Genomic DNA, 22,271 nt, shown 5'->3' on the forward strand with positions numbered 1-22,271 from the left:
TAATATTAAAGCACAAGGAAAAAAGAAAAGAAAAAATTATTTGGATAAAAAAAATACAATATATATATATATATTTGCATTGTGAAATTAATTTGATGGCAATTAAGCACATTTTAACAGTTATTCAAATTAAATTGTTGAATTAAAATCTATAAGACTATATATTACATAGACAATTAGATATGTATACATATTTTATGTATTAAATCTCTTTTTGCATTACATTAATGATAGATAGATAGATAGATAGATAGATAGATAGATATTGTATTATGGCATTTTTACAGCATTTAAGCACATTTCAGCACACTTATTTTTCAGCACAATATTTAGCATATACATAAAAATTAATATATTTAAATTAAATTGTTTAATTAAAATCTATAAGACTATATTATATATAGTTAAATACATTTTTTTTTACGTATTTTATACACAGATCTTTTATACATAGATTTATATCATAAAGCATCTGGACATTTTACTCCATTTTCAATAATGATCCTTATAACTGTTAAAAAATAACCATAAATGAATGGCAATACCAATACAATAATAATCTGTTTAAATGTATATATTTAAATTAAATTGTTGAATCAAAATCTATAAGACATATATTTATATATCATGTATTTCATGCATTAAATAGATTTTTTGCATTACAACATTGACAAATGAGGATATGTGTTTGATTGTTAAATAAATCAAATCAAACAAACAATCAATAAAAAGTCTTAAACGATGCAATGGTTTTAAATATACTTTGTTTTCTTTAAGCACATTATTTTTAATTCTTTATTTTTCTTCTGGGCTAAAACATGACTGGGACATGCTCTTGGCAGGTTTCATAAAGAACTAGTAGCACTTTCAAAAGAAATTCCTTTGCAGGACAGTGTTATACGATACAGGTGTGTCTCCTAGAACTGGGTCATGTCACATAGCTGGAGGGGGAACTGACAAAAACGAGGGGGGTGCCGACTCGGTCACCAGAGGTCAGAATGTGGCTTTTGGACATTGTGGACAGAAAGCACCATCTATAACGAAGTTCTAACAAAGCAATGGCTTCTTTCGGGAGGAGGCTGCAGCTGGTGTCAGGTTGCTCAGATAGACACTTGCAGAGAGGAACCCTAGGGAGAAAGATGACGCTGCAGAGAAAAGATGGACTGAAGAAACAAGAAAGAATAGCGAAGAGGGACAGCGTGGCTGGTGCTGCTCTGTTTCCACCTGGAACACGGAGCACCTGCATCTTCGGGTCTATGTGTTGACAAGCGGCAGGATTTAATTTTCCGTTCAAGCAGCTTGCTGATATCTCCAGACTCACTTCGAGCTTGAAGTGCTGCTATCATGTGCCATTAAACCTGCTTCGGTGAAGAATGATTTGCAGTTTTAGATCACAATTAGGCAAAGCCCACTGAAGCACTCATTAGAGTCTGTTCAGAATAAACAGTCTGAGACTGAGAGAAGTGAGTGAGGAACTGACTAATAACACTCTCCCCACTCCTGAAAATATTTAATTAGAGAAGCGAATATAAAAATGAAGAAAGTGAGATGGGGGAATCGTTAAAAAAAAAAGACTCACTGGTCACCTGTTCTGGTGAAAATATGTGGGTATAATATTTCTTTTTGATAATGGAAGACAAAACACACAGACACAATAAATGGATGGCGAAAGAGAAGTAATTACATTAATGTATAGAGATATTAGAGTATTAGATCTGATTAACTATCAAATAAAAGATGAGATGGAGGAAAGTATGTGCTAAAGTAACTTACAGGAGTAGAAAGCATATCAAAACAAATTAATAAAAGTTGAGGAAACAAACAAACAAATAAAAAACCTGATGCCCATATATCTTGGACAACAACAGAGCTGGTGAAATCTACAGCAATAAAACTGTAAACTTTAGAGTTTTATAGCAATAAATGCAGTAAAAGGCTTTCTTTGATGTCTTCATTCTACCACAGGCTGATGACATGCAAACTCTCTCTTTGAGAGCGATTATTTAACTCTGTGTTGTTCAGACTTTCTCTATTTCTTTATGTGCAAAATAGGAGCCTATATATCCTCAAACAGAAGAGCCGTGACGTCAGCCTAAAAAATTGGTGCTTCTTCACCTCAAACGCTGCACTACTTAAAGGTGAGAGTCACAACACAGAGGGAGGTAAGAGGCTCTCAGAGCTCTCAATGTCAATTACACCACAAACCCACACGCAGTCGGGACAGCACAAAAAACGGCTTCACTTCTATAAACGAAAACACACCTGTGTATAACCGAGATTTCCATTTGAGTTTACGCAAATACAGGCTGAGTTGGCATACAGTCACCAATAACCAATGCCATTCTAACAGTCTCGAGATGAAATAATCTGATCAAAGATCATGAAATCAGGACCATTTTGAGGTTGTTTTGCTATCAAACAGTGCCGACTTCAAATGGTTTTTTTTTCCTTTTTTATGTAGGTCAAACTCGTCTCATACAATATAGTACATTACTGCTTTGAGTCTTATTTTTAACTCAAGTGTTACATAATGTGAAACTGTTTCTGTACAGATGCAAGACTAATTTGTTAGGAATAATCTTGAAAATAACGATGTCCCTTTTATTTTCAGTATTTGTATAGAAGAAAAACAAACAAACACTTACCTGATATTATATAATAATATATAAAACATTTTGAATTTAAGTGATCAAATAAAAAAAAGAAATAAAAAGGTAATTATTTTTATTTATAATAAATTATTATTATTATTATTATTATTATTATTATTATTATATGCATCACCCAACCCATATGACAATCAATCAATCAATCAACAAACAAATAAATAAATAAACACCCATAAAACTGCAATATTAAGATGAAACGGCACTTTTATTTTCCGCCAAGGCAAGGCCAGAATAATTAGATGGCAGGAAATGAATCATCCCCTCTGCCTGGTGAGTTATTAGCAACAGTAAAAAGAAAATCAACATGAACTAAACCTATCAGTTAAATGGGAGCGGCGTCTTAAAGGCCTATTCACGCAGAGCATGAAATTTCCTGCAACAAGATGTTAAAGCAACACAATGCGCTTCTATACGGCCCAGGAAACCAAACTGCAAAATTTCACTCTGAAACGAAACATCTAATACTTTAATGTGAATTTCTGCTTTGTAACATCACACTTGGTGTGAACAGGCCTTTAATTTAAACCCATGAGAACGTGTCAGTCAACATGACAGCGAGATGCCAAACACCTAGAGGCCTCGCTACTGCATAAAACACAACATACTGCACGTGAAGTAGAGTAAAAACTTCACAGATCAATGATGTAAAGACCATATGTCAGGGAATGTGACAAATGATTGGAAAAGCAAATCAAAGCTCTCGCATTCCACAGCAGTTCATTAAAAGCCAACACGTGCATTGTTTCGGCTCTGACAGGAAGGCTTATGCTTCGCCCCCAAGCTGTAACAGTTCAAAGAAACTCAATAAAACATTTAAGACAAGCCTACGAACCCCCCTCTCTCAGCACCATATGACCTTGGGTTAAACGTATTTAATTAGAACACGAGATTCCCTCAACTCTGCCTTCCCCCAGCACAACAAACATCCATCCTTCATATGGATGGCTTGTGCCTCCTTTTAGAGCTTTGTTTCCAACTATGAGAGTGGGATTTAGGAAATGGCTGGCATACAAACAGAAGACTTCAAATAGCTGTGTGGCTTTACGCCACACCAAATGGCACATCTGGGCCGCGGCTTCAAAGAGCTCCACTCCCACACCTTTAAGTGCTAAGGCAGGTGATGAGATACTTCTGAAAGCTGTCTGAATCCCAGTGTTTGATAATAGGAGGCAAGTGCAAATCTAAAACAAAGTGACTTCTCTATCCTGCTGTCGAGAGCCCCCTTTCACACATAAAAGGCTTTCCTGCTGCAACGGACAAAAGCTGTATAGACTGGTTTTGGTATGCACTTTGCCGTTTTCAAAGATTTTTGCTCGAGGTCAGGAGAAGCGGCAGTTAATTTGGTAGCGAAGAAACAATGCAATAAAGTCATCCGATTTAATGTTCCACTGCATCTGGGGAATGTTGGAAAGGTCAGAGGTTTATACTTAGAAAGACGGCTCTACGTTTCATGATGGGGAAAATATAGCAGTCGGAAGGAACGGTCTACTCTACGGTCACATGGCTAATCTGAAGGACTCGTTTCTTGGTATCTGTTTATTTGTACACATAAGCTAAATTAGCAATTGGAAACTTCAACACGTAACTGCTGAATGCACAAAAGGAAGATAAAAACCATATTCTGCTGCTGAAAAGCATAGAGATGTTATTTACTCATCCATTTAAATCTGTATGACTTTCTTCTGTGGACTTTCTTTTAAAGAATGTTTTTGTCTATACTGTGAAAGTCAATGAGGTCCAATGATGTTATAACATCCAGCTTTCATTATATGGACAAAAACAACACTCTTCTTTTGGGTTTCTCAGAAGTCAGTCAGTCATACAGGCTCTGCTGAAAATGAATAGCTTTGGTTCGCTTCGTCACTGTGAACGTCCCTAAGGACTGCTTTGCTGACATACATACTTAAGGTGGTTGACAAATCGAGCAAATAGCGGCTGAACTAGAGGCCAGCTTCGGTAGATGTCAGTGAATTATTCACCTCTTTATTCGGCTTGCATCGCACAGCTCATTTTTATAGAGTTTGTATGATGGCCAATGTCTAAAACGGTCATTCTTGAGAAAGAGCTCATGGGATAACCCCATCCACACAACAATAAAGCACTGTCTCCTGATGCGGTGACATGAAAGGGTGCGGTTGAGCTCACATTCATCACCCGTGCCGTTCTCGTCGACACCTCCGGTGTCACGGTTCGGTCATTTAGCAACCAGGGAGGACTCTGGGTAATCTTCCAGAAGCGAAACCAGGGTTATCCTACTGATCCAACCCTGACCACTTCAAAGGGATTTTCTGAGCCACATGTGATTTCATATAGTGTAAAAAGCTATTTTAAGAGAGGTAATTACCTGTGATAGCTACATGCGAAATACAGCTTAGCTTTGCCTTAATATGCGCCCCATTCCCATGTTAAGTGACCCATTGTTGTAATTACAATAGAATAATCAGCTGAGCCAGATGAGACCTGTAAATTGACTGACATTAACATCACCAGTCGATTAGTGTGAAAGACATTACAGACTAGCCCTTAACTACTCTATGCACAAACAAAAAAACATGTGATATATTCCTTAAAACTTTGAGAACAACTGAAATAGGGTAAATCTCAAACATGTCTTTTTATTTAATCTGCCATTTGAACGGTCAAGGTTAGTTTTTGTAGCCTCTCCAAATGCTGTGATTGACTAACAATGACTACAGTCAGACATAGAGACTTTCCAGAAACTTATTCAACATCTACATGAGTCATTCCTCTCAGTTTAGACAATACATTTTTACTCAAAACAATGACTTTATGTCACTGGCAGACATTAGATCCTAAGGCATACAAAAGAATGATGAAAAGGTTCTCAAAGGAAGTGATTCATTTTATGTTATGACTGTGATCTGCCAAATGTGTTTAAGTTGAGCATCAGTATTTGAGACAGAAGGGCCGGTTCTGCATTTACAAGTCAATCAACTTATATATTCCACCCTATATAGCGCAATGTTCCTAGATGGCATCCCAAAATATGCATCCATACAAGCTTTTTGGGCAAATACTGTATTTTCTGAATAGCGGCACATGACTTACACGTTTTATATAGCTTTGTACTGTTATTTATTAATAGATTGTATATATAATTAAATGTTTTGCAGTGTATATATTAAAAAAAAGTACAGATTTTACCATAACCAATGCAGTATGCCGTTTTCATACGATGTATGCAAGCTGAGATTCAGACACACACAGTTCAAAACAGCTTGCAACAAACATTAGAACCTATGCGTGAGAGGAAAAATGATAACGGGGAAAGTTAATATGCTAATTAGTGAGCTAAACTGTAAACAACCTTCAAGTCACTGTGTTATAATAAAGCATGTGCTTTGTGCCTTCAAGAATATGAGTGAAACTTCAAAGCAGCCAAGAATGAAACCAGGCAGAGGCAATTAGCAATGCTCTTTAGCACGACATTAGTCAGGAGCTCGGATATAAATCTCCAACATTCAGGTCATGATAATCTTTAACTTCCCAGAAATGCCACAGCATTTGTCTGCAGAGGAAGATTCGTCCAACCTTAGCTGACAGACAGTGGAAATGGGCAGATTGTGACAGATAAACACAAACAGACTTTCTAAATGTCACGCTGCCAGAGGAACAGGGTGCGCAATAGCTTTATCCTGATCGGTGGCCTGTAACGATGGAACCGCTCGTGTTGTTTAGAGAAGAAATAAAAAGAACCGCTGCGATTGGGGCAAAGACAGAGTTCCAACCAAAGCAGATAGAATGTCAGCGGATCTGACAGAGCCGGACTGAGTCTCTGTGGAGCGTGGACGCTTCAGAGGTCAGGGAATGCACAGTAGTGATATTTAAATCAACCTGACAGCTCTCGGTCTGGAAGTCACTTTCTGTGAAAGAAGGCCTTGTTCAAAAGACAGGGCTTTCGTTATCACTAAACCCTGCTAGTCCTAGCTTGTGACCCCTGGGGGTCCCTGGGGTCCAGTTTGAAAACCCCTATGATGTAGTTGACATGTTCTTGTGGTCTTTAGCCTTCGCTCATGCATATCCGTCCACAAGACCGCAGGCTGTCCCATTTTTGATTGTGGTTTTAAGAAGGGTGCTCACAAGCACTAGAGGAAGAAAACAAAGACTGAGGGTGCCATTCCCTACAAAGAACACATAAGAACTCCAGGATCCTATCAGAGTTCAAAAGACAGGGCTTTCTTTAAATGTGACTGGTTTGATGGAAATCCTTCAACTAAGACCTACCACTGAGACTGAGGACTTGATGGGGGTTGGTGGTCAGCACAATGGGTAGATGAAATGAAAGACTTCTTGGTACACCAAGGTAAGGGTTCTCAAATTTTGGACACCACGGACCCAAAAACGTAATGTTCCCCTTGTGATGGACCCACCTTCATAAAACAAGGGCATCTACATTCATTTATGTGTTAATGTTAACTTTAATTTTAGAAAAACTAATGTTGTTTCCTAAATATAAAAAACAGCTTGTATATCGTCATTGTACTAAAGCAAATTATTAAAATTACTTACATAGCATTTTTCAAAATAAATTATTTTAAAGCGGTTTCACAAAGAACAGTGACCACTTCAACTTTTTTTTTTTTTACAAAATTATATGCAGATTTGATAAAAAAAACAAAACAACTAAGGCTGCCAATAGAATAAAATAATTAATCTCATAGTTTCTCATTTTTAGTGCATAGAAATCAGTATAGAATCAATAATCAAATTCTGTAAATTTGTTAAAATTTTATATATTAAATATGCTTATATAAACATTTATATATAAACATTTTTATTCCATATTTATTATCTTGTATATATTACAACCCATGATAATGCATATTAAATATCAGCATTTTTTTTTAAGAAACCACTTTTTTTTTTTTGCCTCCAACACTCTGTGTAAAAAATGAGAATAAATCTCACTAGTACTAAGAGTAAAAAGTGTTTTAAACTGAGGGTGCCATTCCCTACAAAGAACACATAAGAACTCCAGGATCCTATCAGATCATCTTATCAAATGGAGCAAGACTCCACTCGCAGAGCCTGATTTCAACTGCTGGTTGACAATTACACGTTCAAATGATGATGATGATGATGATGATGTGGTTCACTGACTGACTTCTTGCGACAGGATTTTGCAGCATTACACTTTTCTCCTCTCAGAAGTTGATGATGACATGAAAGCAGAAAATGAATGCAGAGGCACAAATCCAGTCGGGAGGGAAGCCAGTGGACTGAGTGAACTCCCAGATCCAGAAGGAAGAATGAGGTAGGGAAAAAAAGCACTGCTTGTGCATGGAATGTGCTGGACTGCTTGATTTATACACGACACTGGGAGACACCACTCTTTTGGCGGTGCATTGACAGGTTGATGATGACTTCGCCACTTGTTCTGCCGACATCGTGAGAGACGCCTGGATCAAGTTACTATACATATACAGACAAGCCGCAAAGCATCAAATTATGCCTCTATGTTTGCAGAGAGAGAGAAGATACTAAAACCTGGACCATTAAAACTCAAACCTGTCATATCAAGTTAAGTTTCCCCAGGTGAATCTCAAACGCTCATTTTACATTTAAAATCTCGATGATTGATAAGTGTGTCAAAAAGCTTTCTGCAATATAAACAGTTTTTATTAAGTAGAGATGCGCCCATAATACAATTCTAGTCGACATCAATTATTTTCAATAAAAAATAGAAAATAAAAATTAAGCTCACTGAAAACCATTTTGCATAAATTAATGCTAAAAACTAGTCAATAATTTTAAACAAAATAAAATGTATGCACCACATCATTATAATTTACAGTATGAAAAATGGATATTCATTTTAAGATTTCCTAATAAGAAAACATTTAGCAGTGTTATTAAATTATTAGTTTTTTAAACATTAACTGACTGTTAGATGGGAAAAGTAGTTCAAATATAAAAACGGGGAGCATTAGTGTCTACAATTAAATATTCAATATCAGTATTACATACAATTTAAATAAAATATTTATTTATCATGCATCACTATTTAGAAGACACAAAATGCATTATTAAGCACTCTATCAGCTGCCCTCACAGAGAGAAACTCTCCATAATAAGAGCATAAATCACTGCAATTCAAATTCTTGAAGAGCCGTTTGTGCTCCCAAAACATGGTACAAAATAAACACCACAACAGCGTTAGTTTCCCTGCTACATGATCTTAGGTTGCTCAGGAAGGCAGGTATTGGGCTCTGCATTCGCCTCTTTGCTTGAATGATGAGTTCTAAGAGCTCATGGTAATGGCCTGTCTCCAACATCCCAGCCACTATAAATCTTCCCGAGGAAAAATGAGGGAGCAGTCAGGTGGGGAGAGGGCGGAGAGGGTGCATGTGACAGCATGGTTGGCGTTCGGCATGTCTACACACCCACCACTTCATATGATTAAAGGGCGGAAAGCAGCAAAAAAAAAAAAAAAAATTTTAAACGAATCAAACCATTAGCAATATCAACTCGGGAGCGTTTTTTTTTTTTTACATTTGCACTTTTGGCCACAGTTAAAGGAGGTAAAGCCAGGCCATGACCAGAGATGTGCTCAGACGCGGACCTGCCACAACAAATCAAGGCCCAACAGGTCTGCAGGGAAGCTTTTTTAAAGCAGCTGTGAAGCTGTAGTCTTTTCTCTCTCAGCTATGCACTACCATATGAGTAATGAACACTTAAGTACCTGCATGTCTAGGGGCCTGGAACCGGACCCCAGGCGATCTGGGGAAAACTTGGATGCACTTTCACCTTCTTAAACCATTTTATTTGCTTTCATCTCTATCGACTAAAACAATAAAATCATGCTGACTCAGAGCTTAAGACAAAAAGACACATACATAAATCGGCAGGCTGTACTCTAGCATCCTACTCTGACTCTCCAGATAATTAGCTCTACTAATTATTTTGAATACGACTCCTACTTAAGACAGATTGCCTACGAGGACACATTATGACAACATTAAGAGGTTTCAGACTAAAGGATTAGGGTGAACAGGAAGTGAGTGATAGTGCAGAGCTCAAATGATCTCATCCTAAAACTCAACTTTGCACTTCATCAGAATGGACTTAAAAACCTCTGAATGTCTCGACTTGGTTTAATTGCTAGAATACAGAGTCTCTTTTTAAATAAATAAATAAAAATGTCTCTTTTTACACAAATCCCAAATAGAGGAATGTAACAAAGCATTTCATAAACTAAAAAGGGTTTCGACACAGACACACTTTTATAGTATTATATACTATTTAAATTCATACCATTTCTTTTATACTTAACTTTGTTTTAGCAATTTTATGTTTTAGTCATTTTTATTCTTTTTTATTTCTGATTGATTGATTTTTAATTCAGCTTTAGTTTGATCTAATATTATTATAATTATTATAATATTATTATTATTTTTCAGCTTTACTTACCAAAATACCTAATTATCAAAACAAAAATGTTCAATGGTTTCAGTTAATAACAACACTGAACAGTAGATGAAAACTGGTAAACTGAAGCACTTTTCTAGCACAAAAATGTATTGCAATTCGCATCTGCAAAAATAAAAAATAGATAAAATAAAATACACAAGTATACTTGAACTAAGTTACGTGCTAGTCAGAATGTGTAAGTCACGTTGTTGACAACAGTTCAAGGACCAAACTTTGATGGCAAATGGACCATGACAGTATGGGTCTTTACTATAATTGTGCGACCAGTTTAGCAAACCTGGGAGAGAGTGATACAGCCACAGAAGTCCCAAGGGCGGAAGAGCGAGACAGATAGAAACACTTATTTCAGCCGGCCACTAAACAGCCTGTCATAACATACAGCAGCAGACATAACAGCAGAAAGGAATAAACATCCGTTGTCTCCTGCTTTCGCTGTCTCTTGCTCAGAGGCAGAGAGACAGAGTATGAGCCTTGGAAGGGAAAAATAGAGTAAAGAGTGAGGGAGGACCTCACAGAGACCAAATCTTGACATTTTTCCCACCATACAGCTGAAAGCACTACTTTAATGGATGCACACTGAGAGAATGATAATTAACCCACTTATTCAACATACTCAGCACTTCATAGTTCACAGGAGATGATGAAATTCACCTGCCGCCGACTCACTTACGCATGTCTTAAAGGGACAGTTCACCCTAAAAATCACACGTTATTCAAAACCTGTATGACTGGCTTTGTTCTGTGGAACACAAACTTTTTTTACAGCAGAACGTACAAGCTGCTTTTTCCATATTATGAAAATGAACCACAAGCAAGATTTGCACTAAATAACAGTTTATGCTGAAAAAAAAATGGTGTAGGATTTACTTTGAAACAATTTTCACACAGAAATTATTAGATTTCAAATAATTTCAGATTTCAAACCCCACAGATAATTTATTATATAATTTTGAAAATGCCTATTTAGAAACACGCTGTTTTTGTGCTTGTCTCTTTAAATGCAAATGAGCTGCTGCTCCCCGCCCCCGCTTTACAGCTTGTACCTCTGACACTCTGCTAAAAAACATCTGTTTGGTTTTGATTATCATGTCTATTGTGCTGAAATAATGCGTTTTAAACCATACTAGTTTAAGCTTCTGATATACATTTTAAGCGCACACATCCGAAGCACGTGCAAAGAAAACAGCAGTCACACGGCATGTAAGTACTAAGTTCTCTTTCCTGTCTTATTTCGCTTAAACTGTCAAATACACACGTTAAAAACACACACACGATTTACAAAAACAGTCAGTTATGTCCGTGAAAGTAAACAGCTGGGAAAGGCTTAGGAAGCTTAGGAAACAGCTTAGGAAGACATGGAATTTAGTCAATGTGTCATATGGACCATTTATGTCTCCTTTGTTGAAATGGTCCCCATCCACTTTTTAAATTGTATGGAAAAGAGCAGGGTGAACATTACTCAAATCATCGCATTTTGTGTTCCACTGAAGAAAGAAAGTCATATGGGTTTGGAACAGCATGATGGTGAATAAATTAGCAAATTTACATGTTTGGGTGATTTGTATCCAAGTAATTGGAAAAGTATACAGTATTTATTTGCATGTGCCTGGAATTTTCGCTCTACATCACAAAAGCCTGATTCTTTCATCTCAATCCACATGAGCTTTCCAAAGAGATCAGTTTAAACCTGCTGCAAAATGAGCAAAAACAAAGAAAAGCTTTAATAATAGCCTGCATTATTTATTAGTCAAGCTTTAAACATCCCAAGAAACGGTTTATCAGTGAACAGGGAAACCATTATAGAGTCACTCACACAGTGGCCACGTTTTATTCGAGATGTGACTCACTCTTCTCTTTCTCATCTTGAAGGACATCATCTCTTCCTACTTCACCAAGAGAGAGGGATAAAAGTGGTCTTTATGTGTGGGGTGTGAATAAGTAAGTCTTAAAAGGCATGACATTGTGTTGTGGCAGAAGTGGCCTGATGGGTTTGTTTACATGCATGTGGTGGTCGCATTGATAGTCGAGGCATGTTCAGGAGAGGCTGTCGGACTGTTCTCATGACCTCCCCTCCTCCTCAGCCCATTTAATTCACTCAACTAGCTCTAATGAACTGTGTATGTTTGTATCACAGGAAACTATGCATGAATGTTGCCAAAGCTGAATGCATAAACAAAGGCAAATGAACAAGCAGGTGGATAGATAAACTTGCTTACCTTTGTCGATGAACCGCAACAAGGAGAAGGACATGAGGAGGAAGAGAAAGAGGAAGAACATTAATAATGGCATTAAAATTAGAGGCCCAATTGCAAATATAATTTTTTTTAAAAACTGAGATTTTATTTATTTTATGAAATTCAGTTTTATAAAGATATTTTCATGTCATGGGTGATAAACGATATTACAATTCAAAACCACTTTGTCTAAAAAAAATTTAAAGAAAATCTAAGATCTACAGAAAAGAAAATGGATATTCATGTTGAGATTGACAAAAGATCACATTTAACAGTGTTATTAATGTATTTAAAGATTAAATATTTAATCGATATGGATATATAATCTCTAAAATAAAAAATCTCTAATATATAACCAATATGAAATAACTGTCGCACATTAATTGTGCATAATAAAACCAGGAACATGCATAATCAATTTAGCTTTCATTTTGACTAAGCATTCCAGGTCCTAAAAAAGCATAACACAAATGAAAAGCAGATACCTGTCATAAAAAGGCATAAATGGAAATTTCAAGGGAGCAATTTCTCAATTTATTCACACACTGCACCAATCACACTGTTCAAATAATGACACCACGTACAGCTCTTAATTTGTTTCTTAGTGCTTTATTACTGAATGTTGACTTGAATAATTACTTGGGAAAGTTTGGTCCAAAGCTGTTGTTTGTAAGGTTGTTATGAGTGTTTCCATCTAACCAAATTCACAATGGGACAGACAGGCCTCAGGGATACAGGGAAACATCCTCATTAGACAGGCACGACTGGCCGCAGTGGTCTGGGGTTTAACTGAGATAAGACACACAACCCCCCCCATTTGTAAATCCACCACTAACACACCTCAAGGACCAGGTAAAGAAATCTCCTGGTGACGAGGGTAAAATATAGAGCCGGCAGCAATGAAACGTACTGACAGAGAGAGTGAGAGAAACGGGAAAGCGAGTGTGGGTGTAAGCCAGATTTAACTTATTTTTAAAGATGGTGAGGAACAAAGAAAGATGGAACAGAAGAGAACTAGGGTGGTTGATGGACATGAGAATGAAAAAAGAGGCTTGCTGAAACAGGAGGAACTGAGGGAAATGAGTCAGTGAATGTAAGAGACACACCATGATGAGTGAATGAGACCATGTGTTGCTCTGTTTGGTCACTTCTCATGGTACATATCTCTCTCTACATTAGATATGAGGAGACTAAGGACACACTTATTCAAATTTTGTAAATTTTTTCTACATAAATGAAAAAAAAAAAAAAACTCTAAAATATAAAATCACACTTTAAATGCTGGAAGTAAATTAAGGTCTGACTGATTTTGGTATTTTCATCTTATGAGCGATAAATGATACGGCTAAATGGTTGATGCTGAAATACGACAATATTGTCTAGAAACTAAAAATCGAATAGTTATGGCATCACGATATTACACAATATGAAACATGGATAATCATTTTGAGATTTTCACATTAAACAGTGTTATTATTAATGTTTTTACCAAAATTGAACACACAATATCCATTATGGTACTAATAAATCGTACACCACTAAGACAATGTCTGACTAATAAGATAAGACCAATCATCAATTTAAATGCTGTTTAGGGGCAGCTTCTGAAATAGATTCATAGCTAGAAAAATGAATAAAGAAAAACAGTACGTTGGTAAAGTAACACAAAAATAGAGCAAACAAATTTGTGATTAGAATTTGGTAGTCTATAAATACATATTTTATAGACAACTTTCAAAGAAATCAAAATGGAGGATAATGTTGTTCACTAGTTTAAGTGTGCAAACTAAGTTGGGAAACCAGTGCATACTATTTTTGTGTGCAATATGCATTAGACTGTCAGTTTCATATGTGAGAGCTTGTTCTTTTGTCAGTCTATAACATATTTATGCTTCTGGGCTGTACACCGTAAACCCAAATATCTGAGTCGAAGGGATCAATTTAAGCCCCGGAGGGCACAAGCGGTGGGCTAACTTAGAGTAATAAGATTGACAGCACATTCCAAACACAACTGCAAATAGCCTAGAGTGAACCTGAGTTTAAACCTGCAGTCTGCAAGACCTTTCACCGGTTTGGTGCAGGCACAAATTCAGCATGACACCTTTGATTTAAGAGCTCTCAACTAGATGAAAAAGGTCCCTAAAAGACTGACACTTTATTCTTCCATTCCAAACACAGCCAATGTTAGTTCACTGCTTACTGCACAGTATGCACTTTACACTCCTGAGTATTTTTTTTGAATGGTATGTGAAATGCTTTATGAAATGAAAAACTTTTAAACAGTAGTATGATTTACTCTCATCGCAGCCTGATCCAAGGACATTAAACTCAATCCAAATTTGGCAGACTTAGACTATCTGGAGACTCTTTGTTTAAAGACTTTTTGCATACTGCAGAAATAGTATGAGTAATATGTGCAATCCAGATTCATAAAGGCTCCATAGAGATGGTCGCTAAGTTTACAGACATGTCTGCAACTAGATATGGACTGAAGCAGTTAAACGTGACAGTCTGGCAAGCCATTCTGGTTTCCTTTGCTTTAAAGCTTTACTTGCATCAGCTGGTTTTTCAATTAAACAAAAATGCCCGAAAAAACAGAGAATGGGTGACTTGAGGGAAATTCGTGTCTGAGGTTTTGACTGGGTTGTCAGCCAATCCTCAGCTGCTGACCATCAAAGCACAAAGCGGGATCTGTCTGCAGACTAAGAACTGGGAAAAAGCCTCCGTTGGGCAGAACGGTTCCACAGTGCAGGAATGGCTTCAGGCGGTGATCCGATCTACTGCTGCCTCTATCAGCTGGAGCTCACAAAAAAAGCTGCCATCGTGATACAAGCTATCCATCACGTCTTTCAAACACACTACAGCAAATTATATATGTCAAAAGTGAACTGTCTAATTTGTGATGAGATGAGAAAAGTATTCTGTTACTCTCCATTTTTAAAGGCAGATGCACCTTGTCATTCAATAGAGTATGTAGGTGACATCCCCATCGAAGTCCTGATAATCCCAGCTAGACTTATTTTGCAACCATGACAGACAGTATAATATCCCTATTTATAACAACTACATCATGGGAAAAATTAAATTAAGATAGGTTAATTATACAGTTTTTCTGTCATTAAACTAAATAAATAAATTATGTTCGAGTTGATTGGGTTGATTTGTCAATAAATGAGTAAAAAAAAATTGCCAGCTTGATTATACAGTTTTTCTGTGAATAAACCTACGTATTTGATGACATAAAGTGAATAAAAACAAGGCTGTGAGGGACAGAAACAGCCAGTTCAATCATTTAAGTAAGTACAGCTAATATGGCATGGAATTGTTTTACTAATAAACGACAGAATCTTTATTTTTGGGTGAACTATGCCTTTAAACCAGCGGTTCTTAATCCTTGTCCTCAGGACCCCCTTTCTCTGCATATTTTGCATGTCTCTTGTTTAACGCACCTGATTCCAATCACGAGCACATGAGAAGAGAGCTCCATGAATGAACTGTGTTCTGATTGGCATGGTCCCCCATCGAATGATAATCCCAGCTAGACTTATTTTGCAACCATGACAGACAGTATAATATCCCTATTTATAACAACTACATCATGGGAAAAATTTAATGAAGATAGGTTAATTATACAGTTTTTCTGTCATTAAACTAAATAAATAAATTCTGTTCGAGTTGATTGGGTTGATTTCTGTCAATAAATGAGTAAAAAAAAATTGCCAGCTTGATTATACAGTTTTTCTGTGAATAAACCTATGTATTTGATGACATAAAGTGAATAAAAACAAGGCTGTGAGGGACAGAAACAGCCAGTTCAATAATTTAAGGAAGTACAGCTAATATGGCATGGAATTGTTTTACTAATAAACAACAGAATCTTTATTTTTGGGTGAACTATGCCTTTAAACCAGCGGTTCTTAATCCTTGTCCTCAGGACCCCCTTTCTCTGCATATTTTGCATGTCTCTTGTTTAACGCACCTGATTCCAATCACGAGCACATGAGAAGAGAGCTCCATGAATGAACTGTGTTCTGATTGGCATGGTCCCTACACAGTGTTCACTGGTCTCTACTCCCCGCACACGGGAAGTTCACTTCACTTAAGAACACGGATTTGCGCTACACCACTGCCTGCAGCTTCTTCACACAAAGACCTAATTACTACAGATGTGTGAAGGGTTATTTAACCGTAATCATGAGATTTGCATGTCTCACTCACTTTAATGCCCTTTGAATGGAACATATATGCTCCTTTCGAACTGGTGGGATATCATGTGATGTCCACTAAGCAGGGCACTTATGGTCGAATGGAACAAACCTCTGATGCCATAAGAGAAAATGCAATTCAGCTCACAAAAAAAGGATATGTGGAAGGTCTACTTAAAGTTATGACAGGGGTTGAGGGTCAATTCAAGGTTTGTTAAAACTCCCAGAGCACAACTATTAAAATCAAACTTTACGCCCAAAAGAATTAAACCTCCTCAAACAAGCAGGCCAACCCCTTAGCCCTAAGGCGTTTTGACATTACATGAATTCTTCAAGAGCTGAAACCCAGGTCTGAAACGCTAAACCACATCCCTTGCAGATATCTCAGCACATATGTTAACTTTAAAATCTCATACAAGAAAAAAACTTTGTTCTCCCCCATATTAAAATCTCATTTCAATCCTCAGCAACAGCAAGCAAACAAGTCAAGCAAGTCTAAATCAGATAGAGATCTCAGCAACATAATATTTTGCTGTAGAAGCGGATGCTCATCTGTGCCGAGTGGAGCTCATCTGTGTAAACTCAGAAGCCACAGTATCCGCTGGGGAAAGCACTGTAGCCACGGCTAAGAAGGGAACTTGCGCTTTGCATGCGTCCTTCCTTCTTCGCACACAAATTTTTTACCCGACCACAGATTGCTGGTAATTGATAGAGGCTGACAGCTGGCCAATGTCATGATTTGTTGGGAGCTGCTAAAAGCTCCTCTGCAGCTCGGGTGCGGGTTTGGGGGGTACGGAGGAGCACTGAAACAGTGTGTGATTGTGTTAAGAGAGACGGACCGAGTGAAAGTGTGTGCGGGGGGGATTGGCCGTGATGGACGAGTCTCTCAGGCGACACAGGGATGGGGACAGCTGTATAAGTTTGTGGAAATCCTGGTAGGGTAAAAAGCTACGTATAAAATGCCCCCACCCCTCACCTTAACCTTTTTCAAAACCACATAAACCTCATATAAACATTTGGTAGAGCATATTTGGAGTCAAGACATACTGTTGAAAAAGGTTGGCAATTTACTCCACCTGATTGAAAAATATGGTTAATGAGTGTTCCACATATAAATACGTATAAAAATTAAATAAATATATTTTATATATACATTTTGTGTAAGTATCTATAAAATCTAGAATTTATATAGAACATTCTCTAATAATAAATTAATACCATTTAATTAAAAATATATATGTACAAATAGATTAATTCAAATATTGATACACGTTTATGGTTTTATTGTAAACTATTATCATTGCTCCAAAGGTAAGGGGAAAAAGTCTTCATAATCTTGTAAAAATTGTGTCTAACTAAAGGGTATATAGGAACAAACTAAACAGAGTAAAACTGCACCAAGGCTCTCTGTATCTATCTTTTTGTATATTTATTTTCTCTTGGTTTCATTTTCTCTCTCTCTCTTGCTCATTCGCTCCCCATTCCTCCAATTTGCTCAGGGTAAAAATGAAGATAGATGAAGCTAGTCTTGCCAGGCAAAGCCAATAGTTGCTGTGGAAACTGTGTTTGCTCAAATATAATTACGAACACCTTACACACACTGACACACATGCACAAATATTTTTCAAAGTCAGAAAAATTATTGTGGGTATGCATCAGGTGTTGTCTGTCTCTACAGCGCAACCCTCTCTCATATTTCTATTTCAGGAAAGTTTTTGTTTGTGTCCATTGACTTATACACAACTATAAAACCACTTTTCCCTGACTGTTCGCCCTTCGTCTCGTGCAAACTCATTTTCTGACACACAAACACACACGCGTGTGTCGGTCTCTGAGGATTCCTGGCTGTTTCTTTCCGCCAGCAGCCCTGCGGGGGAAACACACAGTCAGTAATTAATCACGGTAGATGTTTATGAGAGGGGAGTGGTACATTTCTACTGCACTGCACTGACAAGCTTCATTACCACCAGCTAAAGAATCCCACGTTAATGAGGGACATACACAGAAAGTCTGGCTTTGTACATGTCGCCATAATGTGTTGCATCACCTATATGGACATGTGCTCACACATTATGGACACATTTTATGCACATCGCATAATTTGGCTGGCTGATAGTTCAAACTGATTAGCGACCCGTTTACCGCTGTGACTGGATCATTGAGCCAGAGAGCTGACCTTGAGAACGGAATCAGTCCGATTTGTGAACAAATGATTCAGAGTGGATTTTGGACTCAAAAGAATTATTCGTTCATTACTGAACATCGCTGCTCGTCTTATATAAAGGAGATCTAGAGCGCATGTCAGTATTTTAAGTGAATAATGACTAAAAGGGATAGTTCACCCAAAAATGAAAATTCTGTCATTAATTACTCACCTTCATGTCGTTCCAAATCCGCAAGACCTTTGTTCATCGTCGGAACAAATTAAGTTGTTCTTGATGAAAGCCAAGAGCTTTCTGACCCTGCATAGACAGCAATGCAACTGACACGTTCAAGGCCAAGAAAGGTAGTAAGGACACATGTGACATCGGTGGTTCAACCGTTATTTTATAAAGCTACGAGAATACTTTTTGCGTCGTGGTACTCTTTTGAATGCGAGTCGAAGTCTGACATGGAAGAGAAGAAATTGTTGAATAAAGTTGTTATTTTAGTTTTCTTTGCAAACAAAACGTATTCTCGTAGCTTCATAAAATCACGGTTGAACCACTGATGTCACATGGACTATTTTAACGATGTCCTTTCTACCTTTCTGGGCCTTGAATGTGTCAGTTCCATTGCTGTCTATGCAGAGTCAGAAAGCTCTCAGATTTCATAAAAAATATCTTAATTTGTGTTCCGAAGATGAATGAAGGTTTTACAGGTATGGAACAACATTAGGGTGAGTAATTAATGACAGAATTTTCGTTTTTGGGTGAACTATCCCTTTAAAGTTGGTATGAAATGAAAATTTATCTTTTTATTGCATGATAATTAACTTTTTCCTGACCTCACAATTTTCTGATAAAACAACAAACTTCTCTCTAATTACATATGCAGGACTTCTCTAATCATATAGTAGGCAGAAATCTCACACAAAAACAGTTTCAGAAAAATATACACAGCACAGATCATATTGGACTACTTGGCAGTTGAACTTTTTTTTCAAAATATCTTCAAAATTTAAAGTCAAACAGCTTTATAACATGGGGGAATAAACAATAAAATAATTTTTTTTAAATGAACTCTCTCTTTGGGATGCTTATGGTCCTTTAAGTTTAAAAGCTTCTGCTTCCATTCATTTTAACTACAAGGAAAAAGAGCGACCAGCACAAATCTTCAAAATGTAAGCGAATAAATAAAGTCATACAGGTTTGATAAATAACAGTATTTTCATAATTCTGGAAACTAATCCTTTAAGCCCAACCAACCGATAACCCCACACACAGGACCAACTCTATAGACATTACTGAATTCTCCCTCAAACGCATAAACCGTGTATAGCTCACTTTGGGCTCCCTATCGCACCACGCACACAGCAGCACAGAATGCAAGAAACGCTGGCTGTTTAACTTCAGGGAAATCAAACACACTCCCACACACAGCGACTTAAGTGTTGGAATCGGTGTATACAGAAGTACTAGATATCCATACCAAATGACCCTCCGGTCCAAATCTCTGCTCAGCCACACGCTATCCTCTTAACTACACACCCCATCGCAATCCTCCCCTGGGCTCGGCTGCCTGCAGATAACAGAGCTGCCCTGACCCTTAACTCTGAGGGATCAGACAGATCTGTACACATGGCATGTACGGTCAGATCGGAGTATCTGTTTGTCTTAAGTTCTTGTCTCGATTGGAGTGATGACTCCTGTGAGACTGCCAGCAGTAGGCTTTACAAATCTTGACAAAGTGCACACCCCGCTGAGAATTCACCTACGGTCAAGTCTCTGAGGTTAGTGGTATGACATGACACCCATCTGAACTCCCTGCTAATTTATATTTCTTGAGGATTATCAATAGTGTATATGCGTGTCAGTAGGTATTAACTGTACTTTAGTGCTCTAGAACAGACATTATTTAAAAAACACCAGATATGAAACTAACTTATGAAAAATGAAAAAAAAAAGGACAGCAGAGATGAAGCTAACTTAGTAAATAATAAAAACACAATAATTGGACATTAAATGTGGAGTTAAAAAATATTTAAATGCAAAATGTCATGACTGATCAATCATAATTAAGTATTGATTAACACAAACACAAAATCAAAATTGACTACTTTATTAATAAATGTCCATCGTCTTATTCTAAAGAAAATCTTTTGCAATGTTTTTTTTTTATTATACAAAAAATTCTATAGGATATAAGGTACTTATTATTTTTATGTTATGGTGGATAAACAAAACCAACATTAAGATTCTATAAGATTTTGTCTAAATTAAAAAAGAAAACATGAAAACACAAACTAAAATAAATTTTACATGCTTCATGTAGATTTAGGTTTCACAAAATTATAAAATGTAAATTAAGAAAAACGGATATTCATTCTAAGATTTATTATAATAAGAACAGTTGAATATCTGATAGATAAATAAATATAAAATATTGATTGATAACCGATACGTTACCAATTTATTATGCAGAAAAATAAAATAAATCTTGCAAAATAATTTGATAATTTGGTCATCAAGACCACACGGAAAAATAAATAAGTAGGCCTAATTTATTAACTTGCTAAAATAATATTAACTTGCAATATAACAGCTTAACTCACTACAACCAAAACAAAACAAAAAAATAAATACTACTAATAAAAAGTCTCATCCTACATTATTTCCCAATGAATGTTTTGTTTCACTTAAAAGTTCAATGCGAATACACTGTGAATGCAATTTCATGCTGTTTTTGCTTCGTTTTTCAAAGAGTCAACATATTGAATCACTATCCAAACAAGTATTCAGGCACAGACTGCCGAAAACAAAGAATCTCATTGGTTCCTCACGGATGCTGATCCAGGGTCAGTCATGCTGTAAAAATACAGCAGTGCTGCTCTGCTGTCAGACAGTCTGGCCTCTCATTGATCTTACTCGGACTACAGAGGAACACTGGTATGTCTCCAACTCTTTGACGGGCCGCTTCTTTCACAGACTTTTGACCCATGTTGTGCGTGACCCTTAAAGGCTAGAGTGGGCAAATACCACCTGCCCCCCATGATCTCCGACACGCTGCTAGACTAGAATAAACACACAGATCAAGTCCATGAGAAACCCACAAATGAGCAAATACACGCAGACAAATATGATCTTGTGAGCTCAAGAATGCAGAAAGGGGCAGATGGACATTCCTGTATATAAACATAGGCACATGCAGTCAGCCTTATTTTCTCTCATACACACTTAGTCTTTAACTAAAAGAGAAGCCGGTTCCAGCTGTCATCCCTCTAAAGTACTCATCTACTGGATCTATAAGAGGCATCCACATGATCTGCATGTTGCCTCATTTACAGCACGACATCGCACGCGGGGCTCTCCATACAGGAAAATACAGCAGCATTTAAAAATAACTCTGCTTTAAAGCTTTAAAAATGCAGTGACTAAATGAGCGTCCTCTAAAACGAGAGACGAATGCACAATGCAGCACGTGTAATCACCGAGAACGCTTCCAGAGAAAAAAAAAAAAAAGAGAACAAGCATAAAGAAAACTGTTAAATGCTAGAAAATGCAGTTTGAAAG

General features: G+C 37.0%; 1 protein-coding gene across 3 annotated transcripts in view; it reads right to left on the bottom strand.

Moving 5' to 3' along the window:
• The window catches only part of ext1b (exostosin glycosyltransferase 1b), a 76,612-nt gene that overhangs the window by 32,167 nt on the left and 22,174 nt on the right, over nucleotides 1-22,271 (bottom strand). The window contains exon 1 of one of the 3 annotated variants that reach the window (XM_016509880.1): nucleotides 12,338-12,352. The exons of the other annotated variants lie outside the window; for them this stretch is intronic. The gene's annotated coding sequence lies outside the window, so the exon portion shown is untranslated. Of the gene's footprint in view, nucleotides 1-12,337; nucleotides 12,353-22,271 lie in introns of those variants that run through there. 3 annotated transcript variants of the gene reach the window in all.

This window comes from Sinocyclocheilus rhinocerous, unplaced genomic scaffold, assembly GCF_001515625.1.
Source record: "Sinocyclocheilus rhinocerous isolate Xijiao unplaced genomic scaffold, SAMN03320098_v1.1 scaffold53, whole genome shotgun sequence".
Classification (NCBI taxonomy): domain Eukaryota; kingdom Metazoa; phylum Chordata; class Actinopteri; order Cypriniformes; family Cyprinidae; genus Sinocyclocheilus; species Sinocyclocheilus rhinocerous.